This window comes from Bombina bombina, chromosome 5 (assembly GCF_027579735.1).
Source record: "Bombina bombina isolate aBomBom1 chromosome 5, aBomBom1.pri, whole genome shotgun sequence".
Taxonomy (NCBI): domain Eukaryota; kingdom Metazoa; phylum Chordata; class Amphibia; order Anura; family Bombinatoridae; genus Bombina; species Bombina bombina.
In genome coordinates this window covers 1,113,147,166-1,113,160,221 of record NC_069503.1, presented here as the reverse complement: position 1 = coordinate 1,113,160,221, position 13,056 = coordinate 1,113,147,166, and positions in this window count along the sequence as shown.

Sequence of the window (13,056 nt, the reverse complement as noted above, 5' to 3'; positions counted from 1 at the left end):
ATAAATTACTTTCTCCAACGGTGTGTCCGGTCCACGGCCCGCCCTGGTTTTTTAATCAGGTCTGATGAATTTTTTTCTCTAACTACAGTCACCACGGTACCATATGGTTTCTCCTATATTTTTCCTCCTGTCCGTCGGTCGAATGACTGGGGTGGGCGGAGCCTAGGAGGGACTATATGGCCAGCTTTGCTGGGACTCTTTGCCATTTCCTGTTGGGGAAGAGATATTTCCCACAAGTAAGGATGACGCCGTGGACCGGACACACCGTTGGAGAAAGTAATTTATCAGGTAAGCATAAATTCTGTTTTTGTTAGTGCGTGAGTGAAGCCATTTACTTTCAACTGCGACCCCAGCTAACTTTAGTGCACCACCTGTAATCTAGCCCATAAGCTATAGTATCAGAAGTAAAACAGAAGTTAAATAGAAGTGAAATATTTTCTTTTTTGGTCACAGGTTTGACTCTAGCTATATGTGATATACAAAATTACAGTTTAACCATTTTATTTAACTTTTTCTTAGGAAAAGAAGTCACCTGGCAGTGGTAGGATTTGAAGCTTACAACCCACACCCACGAAGATGCTACTGCTTAAAGTGATTGTAAGCTTTTGTATTGAACTGAATAGTATATAGAATTTATGAAATTTTATTAAGACATTTTATTTGTAAAATATTTATGATCTAATGATGGTAAACATTGTGCTGTTCCTACACCTTTATCTAATTCTTTTTTTAAGCTGTGTGATGATGAATACAGCTTTATCCAATCATTATGTGCCCCACATAGTGTCCAGCTCGTGGGGCACGCAACGATTGGATGAAGCTGGATTTGTCATCGCACATCTAAAAGAAGTATCAGATGCGGGCGGAGGAAAAATGCAATGTTTACCATCACTAGATGGTAAATATTTTACAAATAAAGCATCTTAATAAAATTTTATAAATTAAAATGTTTTGTAGAATAATTGTATATACTGTTGAGTACCATAACAAAGCTTACAATTCCTTTAACTTACCCCCCCCCCCACACCTTCCTCAAGCATCACAGTTTTATAGATATAAAGAATCTATCTAACAAGGCTTAAATAATCCATCCAGCAAGCATATTATGTTCCCTGTCACTTGGGTAAATCCATAAAGTGTATTTAGATCATTTTTATAATTACATTCATACAATATATTGCTTATTAAAATTATTTTGGTTTTCAGTATATCAATTTTTATGCAAATTTAGGAAAAACAGATAGTTGTAAGATAAAATTATTATTATTATTTTTTTGCTTCAGCCATAAGATGAATATTTTAAATGGATTTAGTTATAATTTCTGCTTGTGGTGGAAGAAAATCCAATTAAAATGTAGCATATAATAATAAAAATCAATAATTATGGAAAAAAAGAATGAAAATACTAAAATATATTGCTGGCTGATTTACTGTGATGTGCCCTCTACAGGAAGTATCAATAACATGTTTATGTCGTACAAACGCCCCTCAACCTCGTACTTACCTTACCAAACCTTAGATAGTTTCAGTAATAAAAAATAACGCTACACAAGAGCAAGAAAACATTGTATTTTGTGATATAAACCTAGGCATTAAGGACAAAGTAAGAATCAATAGGTCGATCTAGTCTGTTTATTGTTTTATTTGTAAAACTCTCATGCTTGATCAGTTCATAGCATAACTGTAAAAGGAGTTTGTAAAAATGTTCTTATAACTTGCTTTGGCAGACTATTTCTTTTATTCTTTATGAAAAAATAGATGAATTTGCTTTTAAGTCATAACCTGCTACCTAATATTTTCTGAAGAGAGAACATTTATTTTATTTGTAACTTGTTTGAGAATATGTACAGTGAAGGTGCCACTCTAAACTTAAAATACAAATCTAATGTAAATATAATGTAATTGAAGTCAGCACATTCTATCCTTTTTCTGCTAACTTCAATGCAACAGAAATATTTTGTTAATTTGAACATTTGTTTTATATTTTTATAACTAAGGGCTCCATGTACTAAGAGGCGGGCGGACAGCTTCTTAACTCGCGAAGCTGTCCGCCCGCCTCCGCTACACACGGGCAGCGGATCTATTGATCCGCTTGCCCGTATGTACCATTACACACTCAGCGGAGTGTGTAATGCCCGCCCCTTCAGTCGCGCGACCAATCACGCGACTGAAGGGGCTGTCAATCACCGAGAGCGAGCGAGCTCTCGGTGATTTTGCTTCGCCACCTAAGAGGTGGCGTAGGGTGTAGGAAGCAGCGGTCTAATGACCGCTGCTTCTTACATTGCGGGAAGCAGGCTCGCATATGCGAACCTGCCCCGCAAAGGCTCCGGAGCAGCTTTCGCTGCTTCGTACATGGAGCCCTAATTATACTTCTTATTTCTCAAAGCTCTTTTTATATGTTGGTAAATATACTGAATCAGATTACAAACTATTTTTTACACTCGCGGACAAACAACACTCAAAGTTACATTTTAACATGGGCTAGTTAAATTGTTTGTGCGCACTAACTTCAAGTCTTCTGATATCACTCAAGTGCAAAGTTCTCCCATTTACTTCTATGGTGCACGTTAAAAAACCCGGCACAGCACTAGACCAACAGTGCTAAACCCAAAGGTAGTTATTAATACTTTAAATTACAATGTTCTTCACATGAAGGAAACATTTTGTTTTAAAATTTAAATAGATATATGTATATATGTAAATATCTATCTATCTATCTATCTATCTATCTATATATATATATATATATATATATAATCATTTTTTAAAAAAAATATGTCTAGAATTATATTTTTATATGAATATATACATAGATGTATACAGTTAATTTATATATATATATATGTATATATATATATATATATATATATATATATATATATATATATATATATATATATATATATATATAAAGAAAACTACCCCTAGCTAAGCTTAGAAGCTGTGTAATGCGGCGATGCTATAGTGTAAAAGGGAAGTCTGCCTTGAAAAGCAGGCTAGAATTAAAAAAGTGAGTCATTGTGAACCTCATTTGCATATCTCAACCAGAATCCTTTGCTGCATTGGAAACAGTGTAATCAGAGAGTTTCTGTGGTAAAAGCAAGTCTTCTGACTTGTCTAGATTTGTAAATGGTTTACACAATAAGTTATTTTCTCTACATTTTGGATTTAATGGAAGATTTTAAACTCACTTTTTGCCTCTCCATATTTTAAATTGCTGTTGTATTTCCCCCAGAAAACAACTTTACCAAGCAGTGATTCAACCTTCTCCCAGCTGATGAGTAGCAATAACCACGAAACAGCTGTTCTGGGATTGGTCTTAATCACTGTACTACCCCTAGCTAAGCTTAGAAGCTGTGTAATGCGGCGATGCTATGGCGTAAAGGGTAGTCTGCCTTAAAAAGCAGGCTAGAAGTAAAAAAGTGAGTCATTGTGAACCTAATTTGCATATCTCACCCAGAATCCTTTGTTGTATTGGAAACAGTGTAATCAGAGAGTTTCTGTGGTAAAAGCAAGTCTTCTGACTTGTCTAGATTTATAAATGGTTTACACAAAGGCCTCTAGTTATCAAGCCATCAACCTCAAATACGCTGGAATTCCGCAGCGTATTTGTGGCGAGGCTGATTCGCCTAAGTTATCAAGCCCTACACACCGGCAATAGTAGAATATAGTGACGTAAGCTTCGATCCGCCGGACTCAGTCCGACACAGATCAATTCTTACGTCACTCCAGATGTTCCGAACGCAAGTTCGGCACAATCTGACTACTTTTGGGAGTTATCAAAAAACTAGCAGGTACGCTCTGCACTTTTCCGGCCCAGCGTACCTGGTTTTCAATCCGCTGCCCTGGAGGTGGCGGATCCCATAGGAATCAATGGGAGTCTGACCATAGAGAAAGTTCATGTTCGCTGCTGCCTGACATCCCATTGATTCCTATGGGAAGTGTGTACACCTAACACCCTAACATGTACCCCGAGTATAAACACCCCTAATCTGCCCCCCTACACGGCCGCCACCTATATTAAACATGCTAACCCCTAAACCGCCGATCCCGGACCCCGCCGCAACTATAATAAATATATTAACCCCTAAACCGTCGCTCCTGGACCCCGCCGCAATTATAATAAATATATTAACCCCTAAATCGCCGCTCCCGGACCCCGACGCAACTATAATAAATATATTAACCCCTAAACCGCCGCTCCCGGACCCCTCTGCCACCTACATAATACCAATTAACCCCTATACTGCGCCCCTATACCGCCGCCACCTATAATAAATTTATTAACCCCTATTCTGCGGATCCCGGACCCCGCCGCAACTAAATAAATTGTTTAACCCCTAAAACCGCCGCTCCCGGACCCCGCCGCCACCTATATTAACCTTATTAACCCCGAATCTGCCCGCCCTACACCGTCGCCACCTATAATAAATTTATTAACCCCTATCCTGCCCCCCCTACAATGCCGCAACCTATAATAAAATTATTAACCCCTAAACCTAAGTCTAACACTAACCCTAACATCCCCCTATCTTAAATATTAATTAAATAAATCTAAATAAATATAACTCTTATTAAATTAATTATTCCTATTTAAAACTAAATACTTACCTATAAAATAAACCCTAATATAGCTACAATATTACTAATAATTATATTGTAGCTATTTTAGGATTTATTTTTATTTTACAGGCAAATTTAAATTTATTTTAACTAGGTACAGTAGCTATTAAATAGTTATTAACTATTTAATAGCTACCTAGATAAAATAAAGTCAAATTTACCTGTAAAATAAAAACTAACCTAAGTTTCAATTACACCTAACACTACACTATCATTAAATAAATTATTCTTATTTAAAACTAAATACTTACTTGTAAAATAAACCCTAAGATAGCTACAATGTAATTAATAATTACATTGTAGCTATCTTAGGATTTATATTTATTTTACAGGTAACTTTGTATTTATTTTAACTAGGTACAATAGCTATTAAATAATTATTAACTATATAATAACTACCTAGCTAAAAGAAATACAAAATTACCTGTAAAATAAATCCTAACTCTAACCCCCTGAAGATCTCCCTACCTTGAGTCGTCTTCAGCCAGCTGACCACCGATGGAACAGAAGAGAACATCCACAGCGGCCGAAGTCATCATCCAAGGGGCGCTGAAGAAGTCTTCCATCTGATAGAAGTCTTCATCTATGCGGCATCTTCAATCTTCATCCATCCGGAGCGGAGCCTTCTTCAAACGAGCCGACGCGGAGCCATCCTCTTCCAACGACGCTTACCCGACGAATGGATATTCCCTTAAGTGACGTCATCCAAGATGGCGTCCCTCGAATTCCGATTGGCTGATAGGATTCTATCAGCCAATCGGAATTAAGGTAGGAAAAATCTGATTGGCTGATGCAATCAGCCAATCAGATTCAAGTTCAATCCGATGTGCAGTACAATAAACAATAGAGCTGTTAACTTTTGTAATATAGAATAGGGTAGGGAATTTTTTTTATTTTGGGGGGCTTTATTATTTTATTAGGGGGCTTAGATTAGGTGTAATTAGCTTAAAAATCTTTTTTGTACTTTAGTTAGTTTATTTAATTGTATTTAATTGTAGTTACTTGTAGTTAATTAATGTAATTTATTTAATTATAGTGTAGTGTTAGGTTTAATTGTAACTTAGGTTAGGATTTATTTTACAGGTAATTTTGTATTTCTTTTAGCTAGGTGGTTATTATATAGTTAATAACTATTTAATAGCTATTGTACCTAGTTAAAATAAATACAAAGTGGCCTGTAAAATAAATATAAATCCTAAGATAGCTACAATGTAATTATTAATTACATTGTAGCTATCTTAGGGTTTATTTTACAGGTAAGTATTTAGTTTTAAATAGGAATAATTTATTTAATGATAGTGTAGTGTTAGGTGTAATTAAAACTTAGGTTAGGATTTATTTTATAGGTAAATTTGACTTTATTTTATCTAGGTAGCTATTAAATAGTTAATAACTATTTAATAGCTATTGTACCTAGTTAAAATAAATTTAAATATGCCTGTAAAATAAAAATAAATCCTAAAATAGCTACAATATAATTATTAGTAATATTGTAGCTATATTAGGGTTTATTTTATAGGTAAGTATTTAGTTTTAAATAGGAATAATTAATTTAATAAGAGTTATATTTATTTAGATTTATTTAATTAATATTTAAGATAGGGGGATGTTAGGGTTAGTGTTAGACTTAGGTTTAGGGGTTAATAATTTTATTATAGGTTGCGGTGGTGTAGGGGGGGCAGGATAGGGGTTTATAAATTTATTATATTATTATAGGGGTTAATAAGTTTAATATAGGTGGCGGCGTTTTAACAATTTATTTAGTTGCGGCGGGGTCCGGGATCCACAGGATAGGGGTTAATAAATTTATTATAGGTGGCGGCGGTATAGGGGGGGCAGGATAGGGGTTAATAGGTATTATGTAGGTGGTGGCGGGGTCTAGGAGTGGCGGTTTAGGGGTTAATAACTTTATTTAGTTGCGGGGGGCTCCGGGGGCGGCGGTAGAACAGTATAGTATAGTTTGGGTGCTTAGTGACAGCTTATCAATAAAGCTGGAAAAAGCCGAAGAGCAGCGAGATCGGATGAGTGATAACTATCACAGTCCGCTGCTCATCGCCCCATACTTGGTTTGCTGCTTTTTGACAGCTTTTTTGATAACTTTGGCGAGCGTATTCAGGTCCGCGGCGGCGATGTGAGGCGAGCTTAGGCGGGCGTATTGGGGCCAGAGAAGGCAGGTAAGTAGACACGTTGATAACTAGAGGCCAATGAGTTATTTTCTCTACATTTTGGATTTAGTGGAGGATTTTAAACTCACTTTTCACCTCCCCCATATTTTAAATTTATATATATATATATATATATATATATATATATATATATACAAAAGAGACACATTAAAGTGGAGGTTATATTAAGACCTTTGGAGTGCGCTTTTTCTGCAGGATTATATATATATATATATATATATATATATATATATATATATATATATATATACATATATATACATACAGTATATACATACATACACATAAATAGTTTGGTCTGGGGTCCTAAGGGTATTTACTAGTATTGTTGCCTGTGCTTTATTTGTTTATTGTACTGCACATCATGATTATTATGATTAATAAAAAATGCCAGTTTGTTAAAAATAAGGTTTGTTTGATTTTTTGTAGTCCTCTTTGAAACATCAATAAAAATAAATATGTTTAAAAATACTAAACATGTGCAAGTGTCCATTTATTAGAAATAGAAAGTTTGCATGATCTGAAATTACTATAATAAAAGCTGTATCGGTGGCATACACAAGTATTATGTGCATTCCCTGTGTTACAGTTATCAAACACAACTACTTGGAGATTTATTAGTAGAAGCCACTAGTAGCTCTGTATAAGCATGTGGTATTTGTTTATAGTTGTGCTTGCCATCAACAGCATATGTGTGTATACGACTGAACACAAATACATTTTCATGCAAACGTATCTTGATAATTAAAGAATATTTTAAAAAAATAATAATTTAAATGTGAAAAACATATGTGCACATTTCAAGTATTGTTTGTTGAAATAAATGTCCCAAAATAATGTTCTAATATATTATTTAGTACATCATCTATCTTTATTTTATTCTATAAAATAAACTTCATATAAACCAAACAGTAAATGTAGTAGGAAAAAAATAAATAAATAACTAAAATAAGTGCAACATCAGTGTGAAATGGTTTTCTTTTATTAATCCATGTTTAAAACAAATCCTTGTAATTGCCTGTTAATGTATGACTTTGAAATAAGGCTAGCATAAAAGTAATGAGTTTATTTGTGCACTTAAAATAAGTGTTCAATTACACATTGTACACAAACAATCACCTAGATTACGAGTTTTGCGTTAGAGGCTATGCGGTGCTAACAAGCAGTTTTCCCTCACCGCTCACTTACCTGCAGCGCTGGTATTACGAGTTTTCAGAAACCCGTTGTTAAAAGACAAGAAGTGAGCGTTTAGCAAAAATTTGCTCATTACCGCACTCCAATACCAGCGCTGCTTAAGTCAGCGGTGAGCTGGTGTAACGTGCTTGTGCACGATTTCCCCATAGGAATCAACGGGGAGAGCCAGCTGAAAAAAAGTCTAACACCTGCAAAAAAGCAGCGTAAAGCTCCCTAACGCAGTCCCATTGATTCCTATGGGGAAATAAAAGTTATGTCTACACCTAACACCCTAACATGAACCCCGAGTCTAAACACCCCTAATCTTACACTTATTAACCCTAATCTGCCGCCCCCAACATCACCGACACCTGCATTATATTATTAACCCCTAATCTGCCGCTCTGGACGCCGCCACCACCTACATTATCCTTATAAACCCCTAATCTGCTGCCCCCAACATTGCCAACACCTACATTATATTTATTAACTCCTAATCTGCCGCCCCCAATGTCCCCGCCATTTACCTACACTTATTAACCCCTAATCTGCCGCCACCAACGTCGCCACCACTATAATAAACATATTAACCCCTGAACCACTGCACTCCCGCCTTGCAAACATTAGTTAAATATTATAAACCCCTAATCTGCTGGCCCTAACATCGCCGCTACCTACCTACGTTTATTAACCCCTAATCTGCCGCCCCCAGCGTCTCCGCCACTATATTAAAGTTATTAACCCCTAAACCTAAGTCTAACCCTAAACCTAACACCCCCTAACTTAAATATAATTTAAATAAATCTAAATAAATATTCCTATAATTAACTAAATTATTCCTATTTAAAACTAAATACTTACCTGTAAAATAAACCCTAAGATAGCTACAAAATAACTAATAGTTACATTTGTAGCCATTTTAAGATTTATTTTTATTTTCCAGGCAAGTTTGTATTTATTTTAACTAGGTAGAATAGTTATTAAATAGTTTTTAACTATTTAATAACTACCTAGCTAAAATAAATACAAATTTACCTGTAAAATAAAACATAACCTAAGTTACACTAACACCTAACACTACACTATAATTAAATAAATTCCCTACATTAAATACAATTAAATAAATTAAATTAAATTAGCTAAAGTACAAAAAACATTAAATTACAGAAAATAATAAACAAATTACAGAAATTTAAACTAATTACACCTAATCTAATAGCCCTATTAAAATAAAAAAGCCCCCCCCCAATAAAAAAAATCCCTAGCCTAAACCTAACTACCAATAGCCCTTAAAAGGTCCTTTTGCAGGGCATTGCCCCAAAATAATCAGCTCTTTTACCTGTAAAAAACAATACAAACAACCCCCCCAAAAGTAAAACCCACCACCCACACAACCAATCCCCCAAACAAAATACTAGCTAAAAAACCCTAAGCTCCCCATTGCCCTGAAAAGGGCATTTGGATGGGCATTGCCCTTAAAATTTGCCTCCAGATGGGCAGAAGTCTTCATCCAAGCCAGGCAGAAGTGGTCCTCCAGACGGGCAGAAATCTTCATCCAGACGGCATCTTCTATCTTCATCCATCCGGCGCGGAGCGTGTCCATCTTCAAAATATCCGACGCGGAGCATCCTCTTCATCCGACGACTAAAACAGAATGAAGGTACCTTTATGTGATGTCATCCAAGATGGCATCCCTTAGATTCAGATTTGCTGATAGAATTCTATCAGCCAATCGGATTTAAGGTAGAAAAAATCCTATTGGCTGATGCAATCAGCCAATAGGATTGAAGTTCAATCCTATTGGCTGATCCAATCAGTCAATAGGATTGAGCTTACATTCTATTGGCTATTCCAATCAGCCAATAGAATGCAAGCTCAATCCTATTGGCTGATTGCATCAGCCAATAGGATTTTATCTACCTTAATTCCGATTGGCTGATAGAATTCTATCAGCCAATTGGAATCTAAGGGACGCCATCTTGGATGATGTCACTTTTGTTTGTAGAATGAAGAGGATGCTTCGTGCCGGATGTCTTGAAATAGGTAGGTGGCGGCGATGCTAGGAGCAGCAGATTTGTGGTTAATACTATTTAACTAGTGTTTGCGATGCGGGAGTGCGGAGGTTTAGGGGTTAATATGCTTATTATAGTGGCGGCGATGTCCGGATCGGCAGATTAGGGGTTAATCAGTATAATGTAGGTGTCGGCGATGTCAGGGGCGGCAGATTAGGGGTTAATAAGTGTAAGATTAGGGGTGTTTAGACTCAGGGTTCATGTTAGGGTGTTATGTGTAAACATACATTTTGTTTCCCCATAGGAATCAATGGGGTTGCGTTACTGAGCTTTGCGCTGCTTTTTTGCAGGTGTTAGACTTTTTTCAGCCAGCTCTCCTCATTGATGTCTATGGGGAAATCGTGCACGAGCACATACAACCAGCTCACCGCTGACTTAAGCAGCGCTGGTATTGAAGTGCGGTATGGAACACAATTTTTCTCTACGCTCACTTCTTGACTTTTAACGTCGGGTTTATAAAAACCCGTAATACCAGCGCTGTAGGTAAGTCAGTGGTGAGAATAACGTGCAAGTTAGTACTGCACCCCTCTTACCGCAAAACTCGTAATCTGGCCATATGAGAACACCAAAATACTGTCAAATTAAGACATTTAAATAGTACGACAACACAAGTTTGATGTCAAATATAACACATTTAAATGAAGAAGCTGACACATGATTCATATGAAATGTTTATATTTAGGTGATTTAAAAAAAATTAAATAAAAAAATTTATCTGAGATATGAATATTATTAAAGAGAGATTATGGTAAATACAGTTCAAAGGGTATTGTGCATTAAATATTAAAATGTTAACATAATTGCAAATAATTTATCCTGACAATATAGTACGTCAGGTAAAATTATAATTATGTGAATAAATAGCAAGTGAATGATTATAGGCAAGTTATACTTTGTCTATCCAAGTGTTATTGCTTCTAATGAGAAGCTTCCTCAACAAAGTTTAACTTAGTTCAATGAGTACTATTCTTTCATCACAGTACTGAAATTTTATTACAAATACATATTGCCTGGAACATATGTAATTCTAAAGTACAATGTCTCTTTAATAATAATGAATGTCAATTACACTCGGTCCGAGAGGCCAAAAGTCTGCTTTAAAAAAATAAAACAAATGTACACACCACCACATACATAATTATATAATTATATGTATTACACAGTGAATGTAGGCAAGATTCAGAAGGGCTCCAGCAGTACTAATGAGTGAACATATGAACACCACCATTACATAATACCTTACAGCTGACCATAGATTAATTTTTTTTGAATTGCCTTTAATATGTTACCACCACCACTTTATATCAAATCTCAAAATTTATAATACATAATTATTTAATAAACATCAGACTAAAGTTGCATGGGACCTTTGCAATGATGTATGCATAACATAATTCATATGCCAAAAAATATATTGGATCAGCCAATAGGATTGAAGCTCAATCCTATTGGCTGATTGCAACAGCCAAGGATTTTTTCAACCTTAATTCCAATTGGCTGATAGAAATCTATCAGTCAATCGGAACCTAAGGGACGCCATCTTGGATGACGTCATTTAAAGGGAAACCTCATTTGAAAAAAGACGTCGATTGAAGAGGATGTTACGCGCCGGATGTCTTGAAGATGGACCCGCTCCACACCAGATGGATGAAGATAGAAGATGCCGTCTGGATGAAGACTTCTGCTGCTTCGTTGAGGACTACTGCCGGCTTTGTTGAGGATGGATGTCGTGTCTTCAAAAACTGTAAGTGGATCTTCGGGGGTTAGTGTTAGGCTTTTTTAAGGGTTTATAGGGTGGGTTTTATTTTTAGATTAGGGGTTTGGGCACTTGAAAAAGAGCTAAATGCCTTTTTACAGGGCAATGGCAAGCTTAGCTTTTTTTAGTTAGGATTTTATTTGGGGGGTTGGTTGTGTGGGTGGTGGGTTTTACTGTTGGGGGGTTGTTTGTATTTTTTTTACAGGTAAAAGAGCAGATTTCTTTGGGGCAATGCCCCGCAAAAGTAGTTGGTAGTTTAGGCTAGGTTTTTTTTTATTTTTATTTTTTGGGGGGGGGGCTTTTTTATTTTGATAGGGCTATTAGATGAGGTGTAATTAGTTTAAATATCTGATAATTTCTTCTTTTATTTTGTGTAATTTAGTATTTGTTTTTTTTGTAATTAGTTCATTGTATTTAATTAATGTAATTTATTTAATTGTAGTGTAAGGTTAGGTGTTAGTATAAGACAGGTTAGGTTTTATTTTACAGGTAAATTTGTATTTATTTTAACTAGGTAGTTAGTACATAGTTAATAACTATTTACTAACTATTCTACCTAGTTAAAATAAATACAAACTTGCCTGTGAAATAAAAATAAAACCTAAGCAAGATACAATGTAACTATTAGTTATATTGTAGCTAGCTTAGGGTTTATTTTACAGGTAAGTATTTAGTTTTAAATAGGATTTATTTAGCTATTAATAGTAGGTTTTATTTAGATTTATTTTAACTACATTAAAATTAGTGGTTGTTATGGTTAGACTTAGGGATAGGTTTAGGGGTTAATAAATTTAGTATAGTGGCAGCGACGTTGGGGGCGGCAGATTAGGGGTTAATAAATGTAGGTAGGTGGCGGCGATGTTGGGGGCAGCAGATTAGGGGTTAATAAGTATAATGTAGGTGGCGGCGATGTTGGGGGCAGCAGATTAGGGGTTAATAAGTATAATGTAGGTGTCGGCGATGTCGGGGGTGGCAAATTAGGGGTTAATAAGTATAATGTAGGTGTCGGCGATGTCAGGGGCGGCAGATTAGGGGTTATTAAGTGTAAGATTAGGGGTGTTTAGACTCGGGGTTCATGCTAGGGTGTTAGGTGTAAACATGTTTAGTTTCCCCATATGAATCAATGGGGCTGCATTACGGAGCTTTACACTCCTTTATTGCAGGTGTGAGACTTTTTTCAGCCGGCTCTCCCCATTGATGTCTATGGGGAAATTGTGCACGAGCACTTAAAACCAGCTTAACGTCG